Source organism: Daktulosphaira vitifoliae, unplaced genomic scaffold, assembly GCF_025091365.1.
Source record: "Daktulosphaira vitifoliae isolate Bord-2020 unplaced genomic scaffold, ASM2509136v1 Scaffold_1, whole genome shotgun sequence".
Lineage (NCBI taxonomy): Eukaryota > Metazoa > Arthropoda > Insecta > Hemiptera > Phylloxeridae > Daktulosphaira > Daktulosphaira vitifoliae.
Genome location: NW_026099572.1, coordinates 53,492,497 through 53,513,268, shown reverse-complemented (window position 1 = coordinate 53,513,268; position 20,772 = coordinate 53,492,497). Strand labels below are relative to the sequence as shown.

Sequence of the window (20,772 nt, the reverse complement as noted above, 5' to 3'; positions counted from 1 at the left end):
ATTTAACTTTATAATGCTATAACTTATTGAAAAGTTTATGGATCCACACAATTTTTTTATGAGAAATAATATTTTTTAATAAACCCTTTTTTATTCGACATACTTTATCTTAATCGAGATATTAATAAGGAACCAGCAGATCAAGTAGCTTTTGGAATAAAACACCAATTTTTTTAAAATTAAACACTATCTAAAGATTTGCATCGAAGCGTTTATTTTTGATAGTGATTTTAATCACTGTCAGATATCATTATACTTGATCCAACTATGCCACGTCACCACTGTGCCGCGACCCCCCTGTGCTGGGTTTTTTTTTTTGTAAGAAGATAAGTGTTGGATATCTTTTTACTGTCCCTCCAATATACATCGTCAAGATATATTTATTTTTGTCATGGAGGAGATCTACTCCCCATATGACACTCTCTCAGTGAGAACGCCCTTGACATTGGTATTTTTACCAACAGAGTTTTTATATGTAAAATAAGAAAGGAAGTTTCTTCCGAAAATTGGAAAACCATTTATATTACTTCGAAATATTTTTTAGGAAGGGAAAAAATTTTATTTAACTCCCATAATGCTATAAAACTTATCCTATCCTTACAAAGAAGAAAGTTATTATACAAATGAAAAAAAATTATTAAATAAATAATATTTTTGCTGAATAGAGATAGTAAAAAAATTTTTATTGATATTCATCATAAAAATAAATTAAGAAAATGCCCCTAGATTTAAATTAATAATAATTGTAATTTACATACTTATGATATGATATGATACGAGTACAAATGTAAAGCAATCCGTCCTTTAGTTTACCAAGTTTTTTTAAATCATTCATTGTCTCAGGAACTATTTATAATTAGGACAGTTTGAAAATAAATGAATTATTTGCTTTAAAAATCTTACAGATGTATTTAATTAATTCTAATTAATTATTTTATTTTTGTGTACGCCGTTGCAATCTTTAATTATTTTTTTACGCTATTGAAGTTTATAATTGATATATAGTTTATAATCAAAACCAAAATTTTATGTACAAATTGTTAAAGTGATTAAAGTATAAAATGTAAACGATTTAAATATTTTTCAATGCAAATAATCAATGTAAATCCTTTTCAATGTCCAATTCGGAAAATTTTAATTTGAGACAGTAACTTATACCTCTTAAAAATTCAATATCACTATTATTTTTATAATTTTGATAATTTTGAACATAAATATAACCTGCTCGTGATTATTTATACAAGTACTCTAAACTGAATGATGAAATCTGCAATCCTCGGTTAAGTTGAGTTTACGTCATAAGAATACTGTTATCCCTTTCATCTGTTTGTATAATAATTATACTGGAAAGGGATAACAATTTATGCGAATTATTCGCATAAATTTCCAAATTCTAACAAAAAGTGAATATCATATTTTGAAATTTCGAGTGATACCCAACCCAACCTGAATTTTATTTGTTATTTTACAATTCCGTCGATTACATTTTGGCTAATTATTTATGATTTGAAGGAAACGAAGTAGCACTGCCCTTCATCGAACTTCATCAAGAGGTAAAATTTAACGTCAAATTACTCAACGAATCACATACCATCTGAACTTTTTCATTAATATATTAGATGATAACATCAAATACTTGAATAACAACTTCCCTCGAAACACATTATAATGCACTTAGTTTCAGGATACTTATTTTAATGTTAAATTAATTTTTATCAATTTATGATGTTTTTAATACAACATTCACAACTATTTTCCATATAGCTTGATTAAAATGAAACAAACAAACCCAACACAACCCAACAAAATTTTAAATTAAGTTATACAGATAATAACTACATTATTTAATGCAAGATATTTTAGAGAGTTCAGCCCAACCCAACCCAACTTAACCCTCTCCTTATCTTCTCATACCCACCATACTCACGGCAAGGAAGCGAAAGAAAAACACAACTTAAACTAACTTAAAGTGTGGAGAGCGAGTAACTCTCCTCCACACCATCTATTACGACTGTGAGAGGGGAGGATGAAACCCAACGTTAACCAATCTATTACGACAGAAAGGAGGAGGAAGAAATAAAACCCAACTTAATCTAACACAACTTTCCTCGCATGCGCTTATCTCTGAGCTTATTGATCGATTGATCGATTAAGAAATTGTGTATTATGTAATTAATTATTGTTATACGAAAATAAATTAATTTTCCAGGGTACACGCTAACCCTTAAACATTCGTATAGTACGCGTCGAGTCCGGTCGTTTGATATTCAACAAGCCCGTACGAAAAAGGTTACTCCACCTAATAACTCTGATGGTTAAGTATACATAGATGCTGCCGCCGTTGATAATACTATAGCGAATATACTGACTTAGTCGCGACAAACGCCTATGTATACTTATGATAGCATTGTTGTATCATTGAAACGTGTACAAACGTTTGTACGTATATACAGCAAACAACTGCCACTACCACCGCCGCGGCCACGACCGCAGTTATTATAGTAGCTAGAAATTCCGCCGATATTATGTACATAATTTTTTCTATACGATGACAAATTTGTGTTCTTATTGATTGTCCTCTATTATTATTAATTTGTTTAATAAATGTATGTGATTACCTAAAATTTTTTGGACTATATATTCTAGTGTTATAATAATATTATCAATATTTTGTCTGAATTTTTACTTGTCGCCGTATCCCCACCATTTTTATAAATTGTAATTGAATTTATCAACTTGTGTATAATTTTTTTCAAATATTAAAATTATTCTCTCAACTGGTCTTACTGATCATATTCTATATCGTGTGTTTGTCACAACGCACTTGAAATAACAGACTGTCATAATTACAAAAATGTCGTCTGTTTTCTGTTGTGATTTTACGGCGGTGTGTCGTCTCGTATATGACATGAATCCTGCTTTCTAATGATTACAATAATCTTAGAACGTGTGAAAATTAAACACTCAGGCGTATTTAATTATACATTTCAAGAACAATTAAGTGGAAAACTGATGATTTCGCCTGTACTTTAAAATAGATACACATAGGTATGGATGTTGTAGTCTAACAGAGCTCATCACCGTCATCTATCCATTAATGTTTAGTATCTTAGACGTATACCCATAGATGACCCCTTAACGGTTATCTCGGATTAATTTTCTAACAGATGATTGGAAAAGAGGGTGTCTAGAGGCAACAGCAACAATGTGTGTGTTGACCGCTAATCGGTTCTCAGTATTTACTAATCTACCATGAGTGTTAGTTGGATTATTTCAATGATATATCGGATAAATTGAATTTTCTTGTTGTAAATGATCCAACGGATTAAAGTTTCGAACTAGTAAGTAAGTAATTGAAAAATTATAGAGATTTGCAAAATTTTGTGGAAAGATTCAGTGAAGGAGACTTTTTACATTACGAAGATTACAATATATCGAACGCGAAAAAAAATTCGCACAATCCTGAAAATGCATACGCATTTGTGAAGCAAAAATATTCAAAGCTTTCGAATTCAATCGGAAAAGTCAGTGAATATGAATAGCAACGGCAGCAAAGCCTATTGGATCTGGAAACTTTAATCGCAATGGCTACGCGAGTGTAAAAATAATGAAATCAACGATTAGTTGGAATAATCAATGCATAGACTTTTCATGTAAAATACGGGTAGTTATTTTTTTGAATATAAAAATTCCTATTTCTGTTTAGATTCTAAATATTAAAAAGGTTCCGAATCAAGAACCATTTTTTTTGTATAGTTTATTCCAGTCCCTGATTTAAGGTACAACCTACTCTTTAACTTCATAGTAAAATCTCTTATATTCTTTGTTCTAAAATTTAAAATTAAAAAATTATTAAGTTTTTTTTCAATGGAATTTTTAACATTTTTTGTTACGATTCTTAATAAACTTTATTAAAAAAACTTTTGTTTTCACACAGTTTTTCATTTACATCTACATAATTGATATACGGAATATGTTTTACACTTGAGTAGTTTTTACCACTTGACAATTTAAGAATATTTATTATAATATCATCGGCTAAACAACTCTACATTTGTCACAGAATTATTTATTATTCTTCAACATTTTCAATAGTCACAACTCATGATTTTTTATTTCATGATGTTTAACTAATATTAAAATGGATAAAATAGTTAGACACACCCGTACTTACATTTATAATTACGCTTATGAAACTCATTAAAATACACACATTTTTTTATGTACCAGTATTTATAATGGGCGAAGTACTAGCACAGATAATGGCTAATGGCTAGCCTGTACTAGCGTAGTACTGTCTGGCATCTTGTCTAAATACTGATCCAGTACTGAAAATCTGTACTTGACTGCCATTGCTATCAGAATACTGACGTAATACTTATTATCCAAAACCGTCAGTATTAATCTATCAGTACGGAAAATCGTTATACCACCAGACATATGCCAATGTTGGTCCAGTACTAATAGCAGCTACTGTGCCAAAAATGCAAGTACTGGTCCAGCACCGTGCCTGTTATTAATTTCGATTTGGATATAAATATTTTGTAGAACATATTTATGACTTTCCTATTGCAAAACTTATACACATTTTTCAAACATTTGCATGATATATTTTTGGAATATTGATTTAGAAAATATTATTAAGATTAAAAAAAATTAAGAGTATAATCAGTAATTAAAATAAGTAAGATTTTATTTTTTATAAAAATGAGTGACATAAAATCATAATTATCTCATACAAAATTTATTGCAAAATCATTATTCAATTAAATTATTGTTGGTGAGGGGCGTTTAATTATTATATATGTCAAGTGGTTAAAGTTTGATCAAAATAATATCCAAGCTCTTAAAATTTAGTAAATATTTTTTATTATTTTCATCTAAAGAATACTATTGACATTCAATAAATGTCAATAGCATCCTGCATATACAGTTGACATTTTTGTAGGCAACAACATAAAATTTTTCGATACGTACAAGATAATTATTTTAATAAATTCTGGAATAATGGTTCAAAGTTTTTATCGACCAATCATGTTTTTAATTAAATAATTTTTCATTTTGCAAGTTAATTAAATATGTATGTTATCATAAAAAAAAATAAAGTCAACGACCTTAAAAGGTAAAAAGGATTACAAATATTTAATAATTGGTAAATTAAGAAATGTATGAAGCTAAAAAATACCAAAAAAAATTTTCTTTGCAGAATTATTATTTTAAGAGAAATGGAGCGGCTAATTTCAAAAATACTACTCAAGTAATATGTATCTAAGATAATCGAGCCGCATTTCGGAGGATACTGGGTGCGATTACCCCAGGCGACAGGTTTTTAAGGGAGACAATATGAAGCAGTATAAGTTATAGAGTTGACAATTTTTTTTTTAAACTCGTTCGAATAAAAAAAAAATAGCAATGCATAAAACATTTTTTGATTAGCGAAATAAAAAGTAAAATCGTACACATAATGATACTTCTCTCTTAAATCTCAAATGACCAAAAATCTTTGAACTTCTCTTTAAACTAAAAAAATTTTATTATCTCGACGCAATTGTTACTCATAAAATAGTTTAACAATGATCCCTAATAAATTCACTACTCACAAATTAATGAAGTTTTAATTAACAGTCACCTAAGCCACAAATTACCTTTACATATGTTTAATTACCAATGAGAGCCACAATATAAATCCACACTAACTAAATATGAACTCGGTAAATAGAATTTACCATTTCAATTAGGCAATAACTCTACAAAAAATCGTTGTTAATCTGAAAAAAAAAATTCTAAATATATCTCCCTTAATTTTCTTATAATTTTTATTATTAATTAATGTTACATTAGTATTAATGTCTAATGAGTTTCAGAAATATTTTTCTAATAATAATTTAAAAATAAAATATTCTTTTATTATATATTGATGTCATTTAAAATCATATCTTGTTTATGAGTGAAATTATAATCTATAATTAAACGTTAGTATTAACACTGCATAGATCAAATGATTTATATTAAATTTTGAGTATTGCTTAAAATACACGTACATAATCGATACATTGAAAAAAATATCACAGAAAAAAATTTGAAACTCTCATAATTGTAAAAATTGCTGTAAAAGTTTTTTTACTAATATTTCAGTCACTCTTAACTACAAACAGTGACTATGAAATAACATGTGTTTTTAAAAACTGGAATTATTACGTGGAAAACTATGCTTTCTATGTTAAAATTGTTGTTTCTGAGAATTTAAATCAAACGTGAAAAAAATTGCAATTCTGTTTCTCTATTAATAGTTTTCATTAGTACTTACATTTATGCGTTCCTTTGTTAATTTATATTGGTTGTATTTTCTTTTATAGTATTAGTACTATTTAATTAAGCGGCCTACTCAACAATACGCTCTGTATAAATCAATCCAACATGCATCTCATCTGAATAAGTTTTTTTAAACATAGACATACACTCGAATAATAGAACCAAAGCTTAGGTATGGAATATTTTTCTGATACAAAATAAGAAGAGCATAAATGAGAGAACAAAAGGATCAACACAAATACGTACAATTTTTCCCGGAGCAGAATCGGCTTCAAATAAGTAAAAATATATAGAAAATAAAAAAAATGTTAAAAAGTAACTTGATTTGTTACTATTAAGCTAAACAATAGATGAACTAAAATTTTATTACATTATGTTTTGGATGTTAATTAATGTTTTTACTAAAATACAAATAAAATACTAGTATTGATGACTAATATATATTTATAAATTATTAGCTTTTCCTTCACTTTAGCACTCGATAAAATCTTATATTCTTAAATTTATCTTATCATAAAACTGATACGGATATTTACATTAATGTATTCTGTCTTTGCAATATGTGAACAATTTTAAAACATATTCTTCAACATAATATTCACAATATAAATAATTCGTTTAACATTTACATGCATTTATCAATTAACAGTTTTGTGTTAATCTATAATTAAATATGTTTTTAAAAAAATTGAAACCTCTTCATCAATAAATCAACAAAAAAGTGTACAAAACTTAAAAAGAGAATTAAAAAACAAAATAAATAAAATCATACGTTTTTACAAAACTGTATATTATTTTCATAAACTTCATTCATAAATAAAAGTATACTTTCATTTAAGAATTACTAAGAAAACATACTCATTTAGCTATTTAAGCTAATTCAAATATTTTAAGATTAGTTTAGCATCGATAAACTATTTTTTTTATTTTTAATAATGTACTTATTCAACTTACCTTTATACATATATAATATTTCAATCGCTAAATTTTTTTTTACAACAACCAACTATTATTAATTCTTAATTTTTGTTCAAGAAATATATATTATTTTATTTTTCATGAATAGAAAGAATCTATCGGAGTCATTTTTTACTTAAAAATAAATTATAGCAGTAGTTTTTACTGCTATAATTTATTAAAACTATAAAACGTGTAATAATCTCCNTTAAGAATTACTAATTACTAGAATTACTATAAAACGTGTAATAATCTCTATATACTATGAGACAATAGTTAAAGTAAATTATGTTATAAAGACTGCATATAGGTTTTTCAGTTGTTTCTACATAATAGTAGTGTTTGCTGTCAGCAGCGAGCAGCTCAATTCTTTTTACAACAAACGGAGATTTATAAAAAGGGGTAAGGTAACAAAAAAACTAAGAGTTTTAAAGTTAAAACTATAGAAAAATAAGATTAATCAACAAAAAGTTTTAAATAATATTTTTAGAGGCAATGCATCGAATCAGAAATATATTATCTATAATCTCCATGATTTAAATTTCAATTTAGTACAGTGTATTTTATATATTTTAATTTATTTATTATAAAATACAAACATTAAGAAAATTTGTTGTACGTTTCCAATTTGAATAAAGTCACAATAATAGAAAAGTTTATGAATTAGCTAATCTAGTATATATTTGACTAATTTAGAAGACTTTATTTTGTAACTATCAATTTTTCAATTTTAACTACAAGTATTTTTTATGAAATATTTTTACCACGAATGAATTTTATAAACTGTAAAAACAATCACTATAATACATCATCACTATATAACATCATAAAATATATTTTCTTCGTATAAAAGGAAGTAAATAATAACTATTTTCCAAAATTAAATACTTTTTAGGTACTTTTCTTTCATTATAGAAGATTAAATCAGTTTTAATTTGCATCTAATGGTTACAAAAATAAAAATATAATAAATAATAGAATATAAATTCAGAATTTTTATTGTAAAATATCAAAAAATGTACTATATTTCGTTAAATAATAGTGGGCCAAAAAACGAAAAATGTCGAATAATTGAACTAATTGAGTTTCAAAAAGTTTTCACTCGTAAATAATGATATAGTTTAGCATAAACACGTCTAGACCAAAATAAAACACAATAACATACAGAATGACAATTTGGCAATAACAATTAAAAAAAAACCCACCACAGGGGGGTCGCGGCACAGTGGTGACGTGGTATAGATGGATCAAGTATAATGATATCTGACAGTGATTAAAATCACTATCAAAAAAAAACGATTCGATGCAAATCTTTAGATACTGTTTTATTTTAAAAAATTGGTGGACTATTCCAAAAGCTACATGATCTGCTAGTTCATTATTAATATCCTAATTAAGATAAAGTATGTAGAATGAAAAAGGGATTATTAAAAAATATTATTTCTCATAAAAAAATAATGTTGATCCATACACTTTTCAATATGTCATAGCATTATAAAGTTAAAAATGTAAAAAATAAAATNAAAAAAAAAGAATTATATTGATCCATACATCTTTCGAAAAGTTATAGCATTATAAAGTTAAAAATGTAAAAAATAAAATCGAGAATTTTCACACGAAAATAGCATTCAGTAGCCATTTTCGCCGTGAAGACAAATTCAGAGGTCAAATTTTTTTTTTCAAATTAAAGTATATTACATAAGCTTCAATTTAAGATATATATAAAAGTGTCAGACCTTCCGGAACATTTTCAAAAGTTAAGTTGAAAAAGTTAATTTTTTTTGAAAAAGTTGTCATTTTAAATCCCCCCCTGTGGGCAGGTTAAGTGTCAGATTTACAAAAAAAATATACCAAATGATAAGTAAAGACATCAAGCATCTATATAAAAAAAAATTATATTGATATGTTCATTTTTGAAAAAGTTAGAGCATTATTAAGTTAAAAATATAAAAAAAAATTATTTTACAAAAATCGTAATTTTTTATTAACTTTGATGTCAACTTTCACCACGAAGACAAGTCCAGAGGTCAAATTTTTTTTTTTCAAATTAAAGTATATTACATAAGCTTCAATTTAAGATATATATAAAAGTGTTAGACCTTCTGGAACATTTTCAAAATTTAAGTTGAAAAAGTCAATTTTTTGTGAAAAAGTTGTCATTTTGAATCCCCCCCTGTAGGCAGGTAAAAAGTCAGATTTATAAAAAAAATATACCAAATGATAGGTAAAGACATCATGCATCTACAAAAAAAAGAATTATATTGATCCATACATCTTTCGAGAAGTTATAGCATTATAAAGTTAAAAATATAAAAAAGAATTTTTTTACAAAAATCGTATTTTTTTTATTAAGTTTAATGTCTGTTTTCACCATGAAGATAAAATAAAGTCCGAAATTTTTTTTTTTCATAATAAAGTATATTACATTAGCTTTAATTTAAGATATATATAAAAGTGTCAGACCTTCCGGAACATTTTCAAAAGTTAAGTTGAAAAAGTAAATTTTTTTTGAAAAAGTGGTCATTTTAAATCCCCCCCTGTGGGCAGGTAAAAGGTTAAATTTATGAAAAAAATATACCAAACGAAAGGTAATGACATTANATTTTAAATCCCCCCTTGTGGGCAGGTTAAGGGTTAAATTTATGAAAAAAATATACCAAATGAAAGGTAATGATATTATGCATCTATATAAAAAAGAATTATATTGATATGTTCATTTTTGAAAAAGTTATGGCACTTTTAAGTAAAAAAAATTGAAAAAATTTCGAAAATTAGCGATTTTTAAATTTGTAATTTTTTTGGAGGTTTCCCCCATTTACGGGGAAGGAGGGCATTTTTTTCAATTTTTGAGGGTAATGTCTTCGACTAGATACAATTTGTGATCTTTTGACGTATCATTGAAAGAAATTGGTTCGGTGAGAGCTGAAAAAAAGTGGTAACAGACAAAAAAAAAAAAAAAAATACATCTTAGTAAAACCAATACCTTCTCAGCTTCGCATCGAAGCTAATATATAATGAAACTCCTTCGTGAAAAGTTTTAATCCTCAACAAAATGATGACAAATTTTTTCCTATTACCAAATTTTAGCTGATAGACAATTTTTAAAATTAATCATTGCTATAGAATCTAGTGCAGATTATAAATAAATTTTAAAATCTTTTATTTTTAAGTGACTCTTTAGCCATTTGTATTTTTCTCATGTCACGATAGTTAAATCATAAAATCGACAAGTTTCATATTATCAACTTATAAATTACTTATACTATAGGAAATGTATAATAGTCAACAATAAGACTTTCATTATAGACACACCGTTATTAGCACATTTTTATATGCTAAGAAGATGGCCTAAAAATTCAAAATGGTAATATTTTAAAATACTATTCAGCTGGCAGATATATTTAGATTTTAATTGTTTATTTCATAATTTAATACATCGCCGTTATATTATCCTGTCGCGTTTCTTTTTATTAATAAAATATTATCCTAGTTTTTTTTGTAAACATCAACTCAGAAGTATATAATTATAAGTATCACAATTTACTCCTAAAATGTCCATAATGCACGTGCAAGTGAAATAAATATTTATTACAGTAATTCGTGTAAAAAAAACACTAGGCACTTGTAGCATATAGCCGTCGTCAACTGGACGGTAAAAACGAAAATAAAACATTTCTAGAACTTACAACTGTATATAATACAATATACAGTACATATATAAAAAATATATATATACATACTGAATGTATAGTATATACTATAAATAAAAAAATTTAAAAATTATCTAGTACTGTCCAATAATTATTTCTGAAACGGAGTGGATTGTAAAAGTAAGTCTGTTTTATGTTTATAAATGCGTATCGAAAAACGAAGGAAACGTTGTATTGCTTTTAAAATAAACACCAATACTTGATAATACATTTCAAATCATTCATTGCACCACCAAGAAAATTTATTTTTATCGATTAAAAATTTATAGGATAATAAATCAATTTTTTCTTCGTATATTAGTTGTTCACCAAAAATGAAATATCACGTTTCTAATTTTAAAAGAAAAAAGTAGTCCACATTTCAGTTCGATTCATGACATATGTAAATGAGCGGAATTATTAATTATTATGAACAAACGCTCACTTTATAAATATCTTGTTTGATCAATACAACACGTTACGTTTAATACAATAAAAATAGATTAAAAAAAAAAAAAAATTAGTTATTACAAATTTTTTGTTGTTTTTCTTTAATATAATAAAAAAGTAGTAATAAATATATATTCCTCATAAATATAATAACAATAATTAAAAAAATACAATAACATGTAGATTATAAATCGCTCTAACATACATCAGTTACTGATTATTTTCTTCATTTGATTTATCATTTATAAATGTTGGAACCGTGTTTTTTGTAACAAAAAATACATTTTTATATTTTATTGCATAAATATTTTATTTTGTATTACAATTTTTAACAAGTTATTAATTCTTTATTTGTATGGACTTATTTCAAAACACACGAAGCCAACAGAGTACAAAATAATACTATGAATTCTTCGTTAAACTCACCATAATATTTTTAGCAACATAATAACAAATTATTAATTTTACCTCGTTTTCTACTATACAAAAAGTTCAATAAAAAAAGTATATATTTATAAAACTCTTACATGTGATTGATTTATCATTGATCGATAAATTTCTCCTACATATAATGATAATTTTGTGAATATTTTTTCAGTTTTATATATTTATCAATTTATAAGTGAATAAATGTTTTTCAGGTTCATCCTATACCTGTAAGGGTACCAACTTAATTGTTCTAGTGATAACATAAATATTTAACTATCTCATTCAATAAAAAATGATCCAGTTAAAAATTTGTCTAATTAATGATAACTTTCAAACCAATAATAAGGAATAATTAATACCTTAATGTAAAGACTGATTATGAAGCAGGGATTATATATTCTTATAATTTAGCATTTCTCTACCGAGCTACTGGTCAGAATAGCTCGGTTACATTACAATTCTGAACTCATGAACTACTGGTTTAAAATTTGTAATTGGGCAATCGTTTTCTTAATTAGAACATTTTGTAAGAATTATGATAGTTAAATATGTACATTGTGATTAAAAAAAAAAAAGTTTATACCCTTATAAGGGATGAACCCAAAAATATTTAACAACTTAAAAATTAAGAAATAAATATTAAACAACAAAACTAAAAATTATTACCTTGTATCATTTTTTGAAATTAATTCTATATTAAAATGACAATTGAAACTATACAACGTCAAAATAAACTTTGTATACATCTTTAAGTTTCTTAATTTGTGAATAATTTATAACGATTTCCAAGTTATTTATTTAGTAATGTATACTTAAATATACAATTTGCAGTGAGAACAGTGAAATTTACTCTTTATTTAAAGTGCACATGAGATGAAGATATACTTTATACATGTAATAACCCACTGTAACAGTTACTGAAACTTTTAAGGGGTTCGTGTGATAATGTCGATGATAACACGAGAATGTAATGTATAATTGAAACCACAATTTTTGATAGTAAAAATATTAAAAATATAATTTAAAAAAAATGTATGTTTATTTTGTGTAAAATATAATTGAAAGAGACTAAGATAAAATTTTACTTTTTACTAAAAATATTTATACGATATTAAGAGTTCGCAAAATACACTAAATTCAACTTAATTTTGATTTCAGAAATCCATGTTTTTTTTTTTTGTAAATACTTTTGTGATATAAATCATGAAAAATAAGCAGTGCACTTAATCTTCATACAACTGATTCAATTAAATTTAATGTTATTATAATATAAGATATTTGAAGACTAAATGTTGATAAATGCTATCGAAGCAACCAAGAACGTCCCTATGGAATAAACTTTTAATAAACAAATTGTCGAGCTGAGTTTATCATTTCAAAAGCATTTGCAATTCTGAAATCATCTTTAGACTAGCTGTATTTCAATTAAGATTTCTGACATAATGTATGGAAATCATAGCAAATATGAATGTCATATTAAATTTAATACACATGAAAGTTTATTTGCTCCATTTTTTTCACATTTAGCGCATTTGTAAAAATAAGAGATACGTAGGACAGACTTTTATAGGTCATATCTTTTAAACAAAATCTGTTAAAAAAAGTTATAGTACATAATAGTTGTAAAAATTTAACTAGAGAAAGTTATCTAGTTATTATTTGGTATAACTTTAAAGATTAATAAGAGGGTAAACTATTGACGTAAAGCTTGTCAGAAGTCTCAATTCTTTGATGATGTATTACCTGTTCGGACATCGTGACAACCAACTAAATGAACGCGCGCCAACCACGTGGGCAATCCAATTCCAAATTCGTGAGAAAACTTTATAATCACTTCACGGTCACTGTCATTGGAATATCAACCGAAGTCAATTCACAGCCTATTAAATATTTATAACCTTATATAAAAATGACGTTTCATCTCGTTATTATTTTTTTTTTTTTAATTTATGTTGAGCTGTTTGAAACGTTACCGCAGAAGACACGCACGTCACCATCGGCACCGACAACGAACCAACGCTGAAACGTTCCGCCAACGACTCAGTGAGTCATAAAAAAAAGCGTTTGCGCACCGCCGTACCGCTTACCTCGTGGTCGGCGCTAACTGTCGCAACGCAACGCTATCAACGCTGATTCGTCAGCTGAACAGATGACACAATAATAATATTATTGTAAGGTTATTAATAAATTATCATTTCAACAGCAGCAATCGTTAGAGTCTTCACTCGCTTCAGCAGTTAAGATAATAATAACATCAAAAGTGCAACGTGACCGAGGTGATCCGAATGACCACAGGAAGGGATCGCGAGTCACGACCATTGGAATTCCAACAGGAAGTCAAGAGGAGGAGGAAACGACGGAAACTTTAAACGCATCTCGCACACACTAAACGACAAACGACACCATCTGTCAGAACTTATTTTTCGGACATAACATTAACAAATCTAGTGTTTACTACAGAAATAATATGTTCCATAGAATTTCCTACAATATAAAATATTAAAAATTTTAACGTGTAAAATAAAAATCAACAAAACTTTTCGAAAATCCTGTGTAGCTGATAAATGTTTAAAAAGAACGATTTCTTTAATACAGTTCAGTCTTCTTCGGTTGTAAAAATTATTCACTATATAAAATGAATAGTTACTTAAAATTAATTTTTTCCTCATAAATAACATCCTTTTACTTATGATATTATATTCTGATACTTATTAATAAATTCCTATATTATTGTAAAGATAACCTGGCACACGTTGGTACACGTCGTTAAACATTATTTTTATTGCAATATTTTTTCAAACGCATAGCGCTCTAGATACTTATCCCAACAATTACAATCACACGATAGATAATATCTAGTCAGTTTTGCAAACTTAACAAAAATCGATAATTGGTAAGGTCAAAAGTAGCAAAACACAACTGATTGGCAATTTTTACAATACTTATGAATAATCAGATTCTTGCCATTGATAATAACGAGCAAAATTTGGTTTACATTTTTCACCTCAATTGTTATTATGTTCTGAAATTATGTACATATAGTAAAATATTTAGATACCTTACAATGCGAGAAATACTAAAATTTTAATGGCGTCTACTATAAATGATGTACTATTAAATAACAGTACGACGAATATAGTTGTTCCACTAGTAAAAAATATATTTGACGTTAAACAAATTATACAGACCAGTTTGTAATGCAACAAACGTCAAATACAGTTCACCAAACGTACAGTAACATTTGTCCAATAAAAAATAGATCTCACGTGCGTTATCCACACACCAATAATCACATTGGGAAAACGAGTTTATTGTTGCACATATTTACATTATTTTCAATATTAATCTACTAATTGCGTCCATGTAAAATGACAAAACATTGAAGTAAAAAGCTTAATCACATTGAGTACCTAAACTTAATAATTATTTATCCAGTCATAACTATCATATAGCACGAAAGAATTTACAATTCACGGAGTAGTAGACAACAAAATATACACAACAGTGAATGAATGCATAGTGCCGTTAATTCATTTTTAAATATACAAATAAATCTATTAACCAGTCCTTAAAAAGAACATCAAATAAAAAACGAGTTGAAATAAAATAATAAAACATTTATAAATTTACTGTTAATTTTATAATACTACTTTTTTTTTTATTAAATTAAAAACTAGGAATGTTCAATTTATAAAGTATTGTATACTTCAATTTTGAGTATATTAATTAATTTTTATGAGATTCACATAATATCTACACATATATTATATGTGTAGCAAGTATAGTTGGCATTTGTACACAAATTCTAAATATATCAAATTATAAAACTTGACTCTTATAGTGAATTATTTAATTTGGCTTAATATTAATAATATAAAGTATTGCGGGATTAATAAAAATGTATTTTAAATCCGAAAAACGCATAAACATATCCAATGTATATTATACACAGCCATGGTGTTTTATAAAATAAGACTTTTAAAATGCTGTGAAAACAATTTTATTAAACATACCAATCCTCTTTTGTGTCAACTCGAAAAACGACGATCAATGATGTCTCTAGACTGAAAATTGCTATGCGCTGACATGCCGTTTATGTCTAAATAGTCGTAGTATTCGTACTTGGTAAATTGATGAATGTCCCGAACGATTTCACAAGCTGTAAACCTTTACAGTAAACTGCATCCAATCTTTGATTTGCAATTTTAAAAATAATATTAGGTATATATTTTACCTGTTATTTATCATGTTTAACATAAAAGTCAGACAAATTAAGAAAAATAATTAATCAAGATTCAATTATAAAGAATATTTTAATTGTATTTATAATTAATGAACTTGCATTACTGTAAAAGTCAATTTTTTTTAATACTTAAATGTTTTTAATTAAGCAGAAATAAAACAGTAATAATAATGGACTTTTACCAAGTTATATGTCAAAATGTAATAAATTCCAATTGAACGTTAAAAGTTGAGCTGGCTGACAGTTTGATAAATGTAAAAGGCAACAGCTGACATTTAATGTTTTTAATTAGCTGTTAATAAGAAAATATGATCGTACTTTAGGTACTTTGATCAATTATTATAAGACAATTAGAAGTTCAATTGAATAACCAAAAGTCAATAAGTTAATATTAATTCATACCAGTAAAAGTACCTGTGTATTATGTGTATCAGAATAACTTATAAGATAATCTAGAAACGTATAAAGAGCTTATTATTTAAAATTAAGGTATCCTGATTATTAAGCCATTTTAAAAATTATTTAATATTTATATTAAATAATATTTCTACTTTTTTATAAGGTTATATAGTTAATTATTTATTTTTATTATTTAATAAGGTATTACTTTATTATCAGAATACTAATTAAGTAACTCAAAGCATTAGTTAAAAGGTAACTATGTCCAATAATAACAGTATTTTACAGTTTATATAAATTATTGTTTATACAAAGTAGGAGCTATTTAAATATTAAGAGTTTGATTACATTCGAAAGTAAAATTCAATATTTACAGAGTAATTGACTAACTATTTCTCATTTAATTATAATTTGTATAATTAATAATAATTTGTATAATATAATTATAATTTTTTACAATATCTTAAAAAATAAAAAATTATTTTTTTCTTTTTAAAAGCTTATAAAAATTTTTATGCTACTAATTAAAGAAAAATTTAGTTCTGCAGCCTCCTCTTATCCATTGAATGTTTGGTTTATCATCTGGCAATACCATTTATGTGACCCACATAAATAATATTATCTATTAAATTAAATGACTTTTTGATAACAATAAAAAAAAAATTTGAAAATAAATCAGTATTTTTGGATGTATTAACATTCCAACATGAGAGCTTATAATAAGGTACGTGCATCTTAATAATCAAACCCGTCGGTCTGATTATTTTTATGATTACACAGAGTCTATTTTATACTATTCCTCCCACCTAGATTTAAAATTAATAACATCTTCTAAAATAATGGTTCAAAAGTTGTTATCGGTCAGTCATTTTCTTAATTACATCATTTTACAATATTAAAACTAAATAAATTTGTATGTTTCAATTAAAAAAACTCATGTTGATATAGACTTAAGAGGAAGAAGACAGGTATAAAACATAAAAAACCTATAAATTTTTAAAAAGAAGAACTAGTCAATTTTTTTGTATTTTTGAAGGTATTGCATGAAGCATAGTTAACCAATTACTTTGTTAATATAGTGTTCAGTAAGTATGAAAAAGGGTTTCTATTGTTCTCATTGTTTGTAATAATTGACCTGTGTTCCTTACTTTTTAAACATTCTGTATATTTTTAGTTTAGTAAATAAGTAAGTACATAGTTTTACAGTAAATTATCTATTTTGTAGATTAATCGTTAAATATATAATCTGGAGAATCTTCAAAAACTAAATTTTTTTTAAATAATTATACCACATGTAACTCGAAATAAATTTTTTATAAGTTGATAAGCTAATACTCTGTTAGTATATCTTTTTTCGTTGTACTAAATTGAAATTAAAAATTAAATTTTTATACCCAGAAAATTGAGGAAATGCTATCAATGCTCAAGAGAATGCACGTTATAATCGGAAGATGGGAAAGAGGTGATATTATAGATACAGTTATTGAATTGTCTAGCTAAGCTGTGGTTAATTCCTATGTTAATAATTAGTCCAAGAACAAAGTGGAAAGACTTGACAAATCAATAAATAATTTTGCCGCGACTGACCAAGAACGATGTTACTCTAGTATAAATCCTACACTTACAAGAGATTGTTTCATGCATTTTAAAAACTAAATACGTCATAAGAAATCATTGCTCATAAATCTGCCCGCGCACTGTAAGCAATTAACCTGACCTCGCATTTTTTCCTTTCGACAATACTCGGCAGTTTACATCAGTCGGGTGTTTTCAGATTTCATATTTCACGCTAAAAGAATAGATACTATAAATTCCATTTATAACAAATATTACGTGAGTACTGAAGAACTTAAGCGTATTAAACATAATTTCGGTAACGTTTTGAACTGAATGTATCTTTTTGTACCAAAAAAGTAATGATATTCCAAAACTTTCAAAAGTTTGAAGTCAATTATACTTTTTAACCTTAAAATGTTTCAATATAAAATCCTGATGATATAAAAGTATTATAAATTAAAAGAAATTATTAATGAAGTCAGACGACCCGTCGGCAAAGACACATAAAATGTACGCATTTATTTTATTCTATTTGAGAGTTTTGTTAGCACTACAACTGAATTGTCGGTAATTTATATACTGAATTTCTTGTAATAACACTTGATGAATATATACATCTTAGAGTGCTTTGTTTATTTTTACCGTTGAATACGCGGGAGGGGAACAACAATAACTGCACTCATAACCAACACAAAAACCAAGTAGTGCAATTTTAATAGATTAGGCATTCCAGTGTTTGATGTTTAGAACAAATTTCGCCACTATTATTGACCTGTTAAAAACCTCACCCATCGAATTCCTTGGCCACAGGCAGTTTACGTCGAGCGTTCTGGAAACCGGATACCACTGCAGAAAAGAATAGGTCTTGCGTGGGCTTTGGGAGTGTTCCATCACCGCGACACCATAAATGGCATTAAAAAAAAATAACCAACCCCCACGCATTGCTGGCATGTACTTGTTTTTTGCAACAAATTTATTTTGTCTTTAAAGCCAATCTCCGTGATTAAGTTAAAAACATTCATTGATGTTGCGCTTTTCGGTGGGACACATCGGTAGCTTAACAGACTGTAACCGTTTCGATAACATCTGTTTGTTTTCAACAATCAAGTTAGGATAATGGGAGATGTTTTGCATGTTAAAAAGTTTTAGCCAAATAATGTTTCAATTATAATAATCAGGCATCAACTTTAGTATAACTAAATTATCGCAAATTCAACTTATGTTTACTTCAATAACAAGCATAATATGTTTGTACATTAATGATATTATCAATGTAAAATTTAAAGATAAATTTTATGTTTAAACGCCAAAACGAAACTCAAAATAAAATAATTACACTGTTATGTATTATGATCTAGTAGAATAATAATTATTAAAATTATTTTAATGGCAATCTTTAAAACATTAAGATATCAACTATAAATTTATATCTATGGAAATGTTTAAACTATAATTACGTTAACCGTATTTTTTATCAATTTATCTTTGCAACTGTTACACTTTCACTAATGGCCATCTTGATATTTATATTTTAAAATGCACATCATCTTTATTTTGTTATTTTGGCTTTATCCAATTCACGTTATGTATTTATCCTAAATCTATATTGAGTAATTAAGTAAATCTTTGTTACCTTAATATTTTCAAACAAAATTAATATCTAATTACTATGTCAATATTTCAACATCGTCAATTATATTATTGTTCTATTTTTAAAATATTTAACCAATTAAAATTTATTTCTTCCGTCACTTTACATTAGAAGCGTCAAAACTTCATCTTTTTTCAACATTTATTTTATTTTTACAAAATGTCGATAAAAAATAATTTATGGCATTTTAGTAGTTTAATATTTTAAAAATATATTTTTTATGTTCAATATATATAAAATGGATATTTAAAAAATAATTATATTCCTTAGATAAAGCAGCTCAGTCAAATAGTAAGTGTTCAGCTATATAAACTAGAATATTATCTCAGACTATTATAAATTTCTAAAATTATGTTAACTACGATGTTTAAAATGTGCCATTAAACCTTATATTGCTTCCGTGCTCTACTTGTCAACATAACTATTATTGGCACACGACTCTAGTGTATAGCTGAAAATAATAAAACTTCTACGAGGAAAGTATTGTTATTTTAAGTTATTAGTGGTTCATATTACATCAATAATAAAACTAATATATTGTATTGTAGTTATTATATTCTAATGATAGAACGCTAATATTTGGTGTTAATTATTAATACCAAATAGTATCGTTGACTTTGTAACTGACTATTAAAAATTACTCACAGTTTTTACGACTTAGAACATTCGTCACGTATGACTCCAAGTCATAAATTATATAAAAAAAATTATAGTTTATTAAGCTGCAAACAACTTATACAAAAACCGATACAATTTAATTAGTCACAATTCTACCAAAATCTACTTTAAAAGATTCCGCTTTTTTTAAATTTACATAAAATTATTTACTACTTTTCGAATCTTAGTCAAAAATAGCTAAATAGTACATTCTTTAAAAATAATTTTATAAGTATTTTGTTTTTGTTGTGAAGTGTTAGATCAATTATTAAAATATGTGACATTGGCATGTAAACCAGCTCATGCTTCGAAATAACCATATTCATTATTCATACTGTCTACGAATCAAATTTATTTTTGGCATTTGAAACTTTTAATGCGCGTGGACCAAAAAATTTTTCAAGTTATATTTTTTTGTTTTATATGAA

The 20,772-nt window shown here is 26.2% G+C and overlaps 1 protein-coding gene across 3 annotated transcripts in view; it reads right to left on the bottom strand.

Moving 5' to 3' along the window:
* The window catches only part of LOC126904771 (potassium voltage-gated channel subfamily KQT member 1), a 146,254-nt gene that overhangs the window by 108,615 nt on the left and 16,867 nt on the right, over nt 1-20,772 (bottom strand). For 2 of the 3 annotated variants that reach the window (XM_050684017.1, XM_050684044.1), the window contains exon 1: nt 13,581-13,863. The exons of the other annotated variant lie outside the window; for it this stretch is intronic. The gene's annotated coding sequence lies outside the window, so the exon portion shown is untranslated. Of the gene's footprint in view, nt 1-13,580; nt 13,864-20,772 lie in introns of those variants that run through there. 3 annotated transcript variants of the gene reach the window in all.